Source organism: Scomber scombrus, chromosome 19 (assembly GCF_963691925.1).
Source record: "Scomber scombrus chromosome 19, fScoSco1.1, whole genome shotgun sequence".
Lineage (NCBI taxonomy): Eukaryota > Metazoa > Chordata > Actinopteri > Scombriformes > Scombridae > Scomber > Scomber scombrus.
Window position 1 is genome coordinate 13,512,699 of NC_084988.1, and position 9,051 is coordinate 13,521,749.

Sequence of the window (9,051 nt, forward strand, 5' to 3'; positions counted from 1 at the left end):
ATGGACAATCATGGTAGTAGGGAAAGCAATGTTTTATATTGTTGCATAAGGTCAAGCCCATGTTTCTCCTGCTCAGAGAATTGGTTTGGAAATAGCCCCATCAACATTGATGAAGCAATGACAAATGGGAATTATGGTTTGACAGGTCAAAAATTGCCACTTGAAAACTTACAATCAATCACAATTTCCCTCATTTTACCTTAAAAGTCCACTGTATTCTCAGCCATGAGGTAGGCTTTTTTGTGTGATATATTTCATTTAATATTTTGATGCTCCAGTGCTCCAAATCAAAAAGACAACTTTTATTAATTATTCAGAATACTTTTATTCATTTTTATTTGGACAGAATGACTTTTTTTTAAAAACCCAACAAGCTACAAATTTCTAGATTCTGTTGCTTGTAATCATCATTTTAAAATTTGAATAATGCAAAGACAGAGGGATGTTGTCAGACTGACACTTTGGTCTACTGCAGCGCCTTGTCAGGCAGGACTCCTATTATGGTGGCGATCTCATTCTGATGGTCATTAGACAATCAAATGAGAATAATCTGCCCCGATCTCAATTATGAAGAAGCCAATTCTCCTTGTGTGCCGATGGCCTTTCAGAGAAGCACCGAGCCTTACCGGATGTGTTGCTCTTAAACTGATTGCTCATTTGTGCCCGACAGATCTCACTATGTGTGAATGCCCTTTAATATGGCAGAAGAAAATGCCAGTTGGAAAAGCATTGTTCGTGAATATGGAGCGGAAAGGGTAAAACAAGCACCTCCTGGATTTCATTAATGGGTTTCATCATTGAGAAACACCAAGTAAACATGAGTTACTTGCTGCTGCTGTCATTATGGGAATCTATGTTTAACTGACACAGAGTGTATTTGAAGTTATATTTTAAGTGATCTTGATATGCATGATTTTATGCTCATCTAAGGCATGGTTAACCTAACCTGTGTTTTTCATTGATTGTCTACTTATAGACTAACTACTGTAAACCAAAAGCGACTCCAAAAGCCATACATACACTCTAACAGCATGATGATTTCAAGGTCGTCCATTTGCTCGGTCCTTTGCCAAAACAGCAGTGGCCGTTGCCCTCAGCATTAACCCCTGCTGGCTCCTAGAGGTTAAAACCCCTCTCTTGATTTACAACAGCCAGTGGACACAGCAGCCATTACAAAGATGTAAATTTGGGCTGTTTGTAGAGAGAGGTGCATGAACCCAATGACAGACCACCCACTCTCTCTCCCTCAAACAACACTCTCCATGGCTGTGGCTCACAAATCAGGAGGGAGCTTTCATTTGGGGAAGGTCACAGACCTTTTTATCACCTCTTTAAGACACCCTTTGGAGCCATCTCTCATGTTGCACAACTTGATGCTGCGCATCCCTTCGGTGCATGGACATTGGACAGTAGCGTTTGTTGCCTCAAACCGATGACAAGTGGCTCTTGCTGATAAAAAAGTGGCAAGGACATGTAGTGGCAAACATGCACTGTGTGTAAAGGGATTATTAAATACCATCAATTGTGTTGAAAGTCACTTTAGACAGTGACCTGTACTTTTATTGAAATTCTCCCATATCACTAATCACCTTAGTGTTTGCATTCACCCCATAAACATTGCACACACACAAGGTTTGAACATCCTTGACATCTGCCTTTTTGCTGGAATGTGATGGATGGATTAAATGTCACCTATGCCCTGGGTGTTTCCATCTGTTTCTGTATGGGTGTTGTTGTGTATGCGCTTACACTGTTTGTTTCTGTCAGATGTTAGTGTTGTGTCTGTCAGTCTTGCCTTCCTCTCTTGTCCTGACGTGCTCTGCTGGATCCTGAGGCATTTGGCACCCTCTAAGGTCCCCCCCCATACTTTGCTACACACACACACACACACACACACACACACACACACACACACACACACACACACACACACACACACACACACACACACACACACACACACACACACACACACACACACACACACACACAAACACATCCACAATTAGCCAAGATAAGCTGGGATTCTGTGACTTCCTGCAGATTCATCTTCAGATAAGGGAGAAGAATTTAAAGGCCCTGCTCAGACAGAGACATGGGTGTAAAAGAGCTTGTCTGGAAGCCTAAGGAAAATAACCACATGTACAAAAGCCAGAGCTGCTAGGCTCATGTCTGTCGGTGTGATGATTGGCCACAGTATCATCCTGTCATACTATATTAGTTTTGGTTTTTGCACACCTCAGTAGCGCTCTTTGCTGAAACTCATTTATCACATAGCAGGGGATAGACACCATCATATCACTTGGGATGTCTCTGAAAGTGTGACAACCTACTGTTTTGGAAAGGATCAGACAGTGCTTATTTGAGTCTCGACAGTAAAAAAGATCTGACATGCATTGAATACAAACAAAACCTAGTCTTTGTAACTTAAAATTACTTGAAATGTATTCAGGTTGTTTGCCTCATCTTTGCATTTTTATATGACAGTATCACTTCTGTTTCACAACTTAGTTTATCAACACATATTTTTGAGAAGATTATCATGTGTGGCACTTACTGAAACCAGCCTTATTATGATATATTCTGCTATCAGTGGAAATACTCTGAAGTTCCACTGAACACATTTTCTTTGTGAAGACAAAAGCTATCCAAATAAAATGTAATTTATTTGGTGAGCTATGGATGAGTTTTAAATTTTGGCAACTTTTTTTAAGAAAACAATCAAGAAAATGCATCTGAGTTTTGATCATTTTACATGGGGCAAAAGGGTCACATCTGTCTTGGGTTTCCCCAATTGAGAAATTTGGAGGCCTCTGCAAATTGCAGCATTTGTGTGTGTGTGTGTGTGTGTGTGTGTGTGTGTGTGTGTGTGTGTGTGTGTGTGTGTGTGTGTGTGTGTGTGTGTGCGCGTGTGTGAGTGTATGTGTGTGTGTAGATGACTGAGCAGTCCACACCTGATATAATGGGGGAATGAGATAAAGCAATCAACTTATATTGTCTAAAAAAATCAGTTAAGTACCTCTCTCTGAGAAGAACTTAAAGTAGCAGTGATTCCAGTGAAGAGCAGTCTGTCCCTCTAGTGTGCATGTTACTGCATCTCATCTTGCTTATTGCTGCCTAGAGTGCTATGACAACAGAAGTGAGAATAGATCTAATCTCTCCAGCCCTGCTAATAATACTACGCCACTGGCTGAGCACCGAAACATGCACAAAGGGCTAATCATCTCTAGTACTAAGCGTTTTCTTACGCATACACATTCTCCAAGCAGTTCTCAGAACTGTCAAGAGTAAATAGATAAAGAATGGGCTGAAGGAAAAAGTCAGCTGTGCTGTGAGAGGTGTCTGCCACCACAGCGTCATTAACACCCAGTCTTGCTAGAGTAAGGGAGGGAGAGCAGACGGGGCCTCCAAGCACTAGGAGCGAAATTGCAAACCCAAGGTTCCTGATACAACCTGTTATTATTTTTGACACAAGCCATTTACAATAGCTATGAAGGTGGCAATGGAAAATGTAATATTGATTGTATGCCCTCAAGGCTTTGCTCCCATGACTTCTAAACGTCACACGTCTCACATATGTTGGGTGTGATGATATGTTTCTCTTTTTTTATTTTGTTTTGTTTTCCCCACCTCCACAAATCCTATTTTAGGGGCTTTGTTGATGGTTTATTTGATGAGGTAATTACATTGGTAGATCGGGTGATGTTTTGGGAGTTGAGAAAATAATAGAAAGCTGCGTAACTACAGCAATGCAATATGATATTGGTCTGATGTGACAGGTGTTAATATACCCAATGGCAATCTGTATTTCATCTCTTTTTCATGAGGGTGCTTACTGAATTACTTCCAAATGACGTTTATGAAACATTAAGCGACTGTTGCACCCTGGGATAGCAGTGGCTCATTCCAGCATTATTAAGATAGACTCTAACATATAGTACAACAAAGACACACAAGGAAAAAGAAATCAAGTTTTTCTTAAACATAGACGTGCAATGTCCTTGGATGCGTTTAGCTGTGTTTGTACAGACACATAGGCTTGGAGCTTCAAATGAAGGCATTAGAAAGTAGAGGAAGCTATTAAGCTCCTGAGTCACAGTGACTAACTAAACAAACTGCGGAACAACTGGGAAGATAGTTGGCCTTTGCTGTACCCTGTCTCTGTCTGTCAGTGATAGAAACCTGTCAAAACCAAGACAAACATGTTTAACAAGGCCCTCAAAGGACTGGAGACAATTGTGCAAGCCTGTGTGAGGTGCAGCGGAAGTCTCAGTATCTGGGGAGATTGCAGGGGTTATCTGCCAATGTGGTAATTACACTAGGGCTTCTCTCTCTGGTAAGTGTGACAACTTTCCGCTTGTTTCTAAAATGAATGCATGACCTGCACAGCACCCCTCCATGTAGCAAACCACTGATTGCTGTGTTAAAAGCTACCTTTGTGAAAAGTGCTGTCTAAGAGCAATTTTGCGTTAGTGGTAGGTGCTTTGGAACACATCATTATGGACTTGCATGATGATTTAGATGGCCCCATAAAATTTCTCTAAAAAGAAAATATAGCAAGAGCAAAACCTTTGTCTTGTCAAGTATTCTTCATATTTGATTTTGTATTTTTTTATTTAAAATTCAGCTTTTAGAAACATTAAACATTCTTAGTTAAACTGCTGATTGAGAAATGTCTGTATTATCTTCATTAATGCATTACACAGAGTTACAGACAGACTAATTGAGCTGTTGCGATCAGTGTCGCCATTAGAACATACAATGTTGAGTCAGTTCATGTTAGCATAGTCATCATTTGTCCAGCTAATAGCGCCTCTCATTCACCCATGTACAGTTAGACTGACATGGTTTTATCTCTGTCATCACATTAAGTTGAGTGGAGCAAAATCACTCTTAATGACAGAGAGATTATTGGCTTTGTGTTTTGGTTTACCAGTAAATGCCGACCGTGCCAATGGGATTTCCCCACATAAGCCATCACTATCAGTTTACAATAACTGTTGCATCCCATATTATCCACAAGGATATCAAAGCATGATAGAACAAGTTTGTGCCGCTTCAGTGAGGGACATTGCCAAGCATTAGTCTTGAAGAAGACAGACTATATCCTGTGAAGGGTGCAGCAAGCAGAGGGTTTACTGTCTGAGAACAAATGGATGTGGAAAAGTTAGCACTGTAGTTAAACATTAATCAGTCAACAATTACTTCCTGGCTTTCAAACCTCACTTCCTGTTGGATTCTCTGAAAGAAATCCTTAACTTCTCCACCATACTAACCATACCATTTTGACTATCAGCAAACCCAGCTGTGTAGCAGTACAGTGACAATATGTTTTTAAATCCAGTTGGTTTCTAGTAGTGATGCTGTTTATCAATTAATTAGCACCATCGCACCCCTATAAATTACATATTTTCCAGAACATTGCCAAAACTCAAACAAAATTACCAATTATTTGTTGCTGACAAAGTCCTTTCACTTACATCAAGTTCAATGAAGTATTGCATGTCCTCATGAGTTATGTGATAGGTGGTGACTAAGGCATTAAGCATGGTATCTTGGGACCAGTTGCGATGGATCTAACCAAATATGTATTTGTTTTGGAATTTCAGCAACACAAATTTAAAGCATTTATTGTTGAAAAAACTACCTGAATCAATTACTGTCAGGGACGGAGTGGGACTTAAAAAAAGGCCCTGGACTATATCCCTGATAGGTCCACCACCCTGCTGCGTACAAACAGTCACTAACATGGGTTGACCTGATATATCCTCACAATATTATAAAATAAACAAAATGATTGGAAAGATAAGTTATAGGCTATAATTTATCCTATCCACAATATATGTGTTACTTTGTGTAAAGGGTTTAGCCTATAATGAATAATGTAATGCCATATTACACTTTTGTTTCATATTAAGGCTTTCAAATGGTAGCTTTAATTAACTAATTAAAGCTTTAATTAACTAATTAAAGCTACCCTTACCTTTGTTACATTTTTACACATTTTTTTGTTTAGGTAAAAATGCTATTAATAAAGTAATGGCACTCTAAAGTGTTAGAGAGATCCACCAGGCATAGAAACTAATCATTATTCCATTCTATCATTCGGTCCGAATGATATGATTGGCCGAGCGACCTGCCTGTTTTCCCCTACCGCATTACGTAGTCGCGTGCCCCCCCACCCGGAAGAGAGTCTGTTGTGGATCCACGGCATTATAATGCATCCATGATCCACGGAGATAGCCCTAAACAGACAGTAGCGACTGACAATGACCGACAAAAGCGGGCCACGGCTTCCACCTCCAGCCGCTCCCACGGGGAAAAAAGAAAACTATATATATATATATAGTGTGCGTTCGCGGAGGGGAAGGGAGCGCAGGGGTGGGACATAGGAGGGAGGAGGGGTTGTTGCTGTTCAAGTTTTTTCAAAGTGCTGTGTGAAATGCAAGAAAGGTAAGAGTAGCTTTAATAATACAATTCAATTCAATTCAATCTTTATTTCAGACCAGTTCGGTCCATAAAAACACACATACAACAAGAAACAACACACATACTACAATTACAATTCTGCTGTGATTAATTACTATCAATTTCTTCCCTATAATGAAGCTGTATACAAACAAACCCCAGGCTTGTAGCCTATGTTAGGCTAAGTTTCAGCTCATAGCCAACAAGGAAAATGACAGAGAAACAAACATTACTCAGATGGAAGACAGTGAGATTTTAACTCCCCAAACTTTTGGTTAAATGTGGAACTTTATTAAGCCATTTCACCGACCGTGTGTACTGCATGTCAAAAGTGATACCAATTGATGTTTTAGGTTTTCCAGTTTCATTCAACACCATGGTCTTCTATCTACCTGCCGAAGTGAGCTCGCTATGCGATTAATTTTTAACGCGTTTATTTATTTATTTTTTCATATTAGCTTGACAGCCAGATTTGACAGCACTAAATGGCATGATATTTTTCATCATCATATTACCCAGTTGATAAAAGCTTGCCTAAGGCAGGGGTCAGTGGCAACCTGAATAAATGTAGTCTACTGTTTTGTGTCCCTGCGTGCCTGTTACTTACCAGTACCTCTGCTGTCTGTCCTTCATCATGACCAACCTGTGGATGCTCATCAGGTTCAACTTCCATCGGGTCCTCAACACTTTAGCTGCGCGATTCATTGCTTTGGCCAGCGTCTAGGACTACATAACTGCTGCTGCTGCTGCTGGCAGTTGCACTGTAGCCAGAAAGCTCTGTGAGCTGTTTACATTTTGATAAACCAGTCTGGAGAGACTTGGCTTTTCTTTGAACTTTTCCCATACACCTTTCTCCTTACGTTTTCTGCTTGCAATTAGGCCTATTGCCATCTAATGATGCATTCTTCTTTGTTAGTTTTTTGTTTTTTTTTACACTCGGTAAACAAATGATCATATTAGTGCCCCCTGCTGTTGGTTGTTAGTGTCTGTAACTGACTTTTTGGTTGATGAACCTGGCAGGCCGACAGCCGTCCGCTGGACGGCGGTTCTGGACTTTTCCAGAACGTCCAGATTGCCAGTCCGCCCCTGATTACTGTTCAACTATTCAACAACATAATTTAAAGTTACCATGTGAGAAAACTAGCTTGCATATTTTGAATATAGGTTTAAATTAATGTTGAGATCCACCATTGAGCCAATGGTAGAGAATCAGTTGTCTAATTAGGTAGGCTTTACTGGTGAATAGAGATTATCATTGAAAAACTGATCACCTGAGACAAAAACTAACCACATACGTTTGTTCAAACTGTTAACAGTAATGTAACTTTTTCAAAAGTTAAACCAGAGAGGAGGTAAACTTTTAGTCAACCAACCTTTTTTGTGGCTGATCAAACAGCTGTCGCTACCCTTGAAACCAACACTGATTATTCGAAATAAATAGAAGCCGCTGTAAACTATGTCAGAGATCTTAAATTTTTTTGGATGCCAAAGTAGATCGATTAAAGTAATAGATTATATAATACCCCTTTAATATGACTGATCTCTTGCAAGGGTACACTCATGACTCATGCTGCTCACTAAAGTGAGGATGAATGTCTGTTGAGAAGGAATGGCTTTTAAATATTGTAAGAATTGTTTGAAGCATTGCTGAATATTTAGAGTTTCACTGCTTTCATGTGGCTGGGTTGATGTTAAGTTCAGCGCTTTTCTCTCTAGTATCGCTGTGCTCATCAGTGTCTCCACTGTCACAGATGATGTCTGTTTCACGGACACAGAGAATCACATTTGTGCTGAGGCTTCCCATGGCGAGTAGGCCAAGAAGTTTTGATGAAAACTTGAGAAAGGCTGTGAAAGAAGAGAAGATCAAATCAGCAGCTCCATCGGCCCTCGTAAGTGCTGATCCCCCCTGAGAGAGCTTGCAGGATCACAATACTTCCTATAAAACAGCGGGAGCCTGGCCAGCCATCTGAAAAGGACCTGCCTCTCAGTGGAGTGAGGGAGTACTGAACTGGAGAAGGGAAAGAGTGTAGGGAAAAGAAAGGTTTCTCGTATACACAGGTTGAATGAGGGTCTTAGTGGTCAAACCTATAGAATTGGATCAGGAATGGTGGAGTGGGAGGTGGTTTGTGGGGATTGAAGAAGAAGGGGGGCTTGTTGGTCATTATATGAAGCCTAAGTACAACACCAGACCCTCATTCTCCCACTACTGAAGGTTCACGTCCCTGCTGTGTTTACCACAGGCCCCCTATGGATTCTCTTAAATCAGACAGGAATAAAAGGCAGGACTGTGTACTCCCACTGCCTCACATTTACCTGAGGCTTACCCTTTTGACCTCAACACTGCATGTCTCTCAAAGGGACGAATTATACCCCTTTTTATGTCTCATAAAATGCTGTATAAAAATGTTGACAAATTTGAAAAAAGGAAAATTGTTTATATGCTTCTTTTTTCTGTGTATTATAAAGTTTTGCAAATTGCCCCACCAGAAGTAGGATATTTACCATGCTGTTTCACAGCAGATTTTACAGCCTCTTTTTAAGCAATGTGTATTTGGGTTTTCAAGGAATGTAGTTATGGGCGAA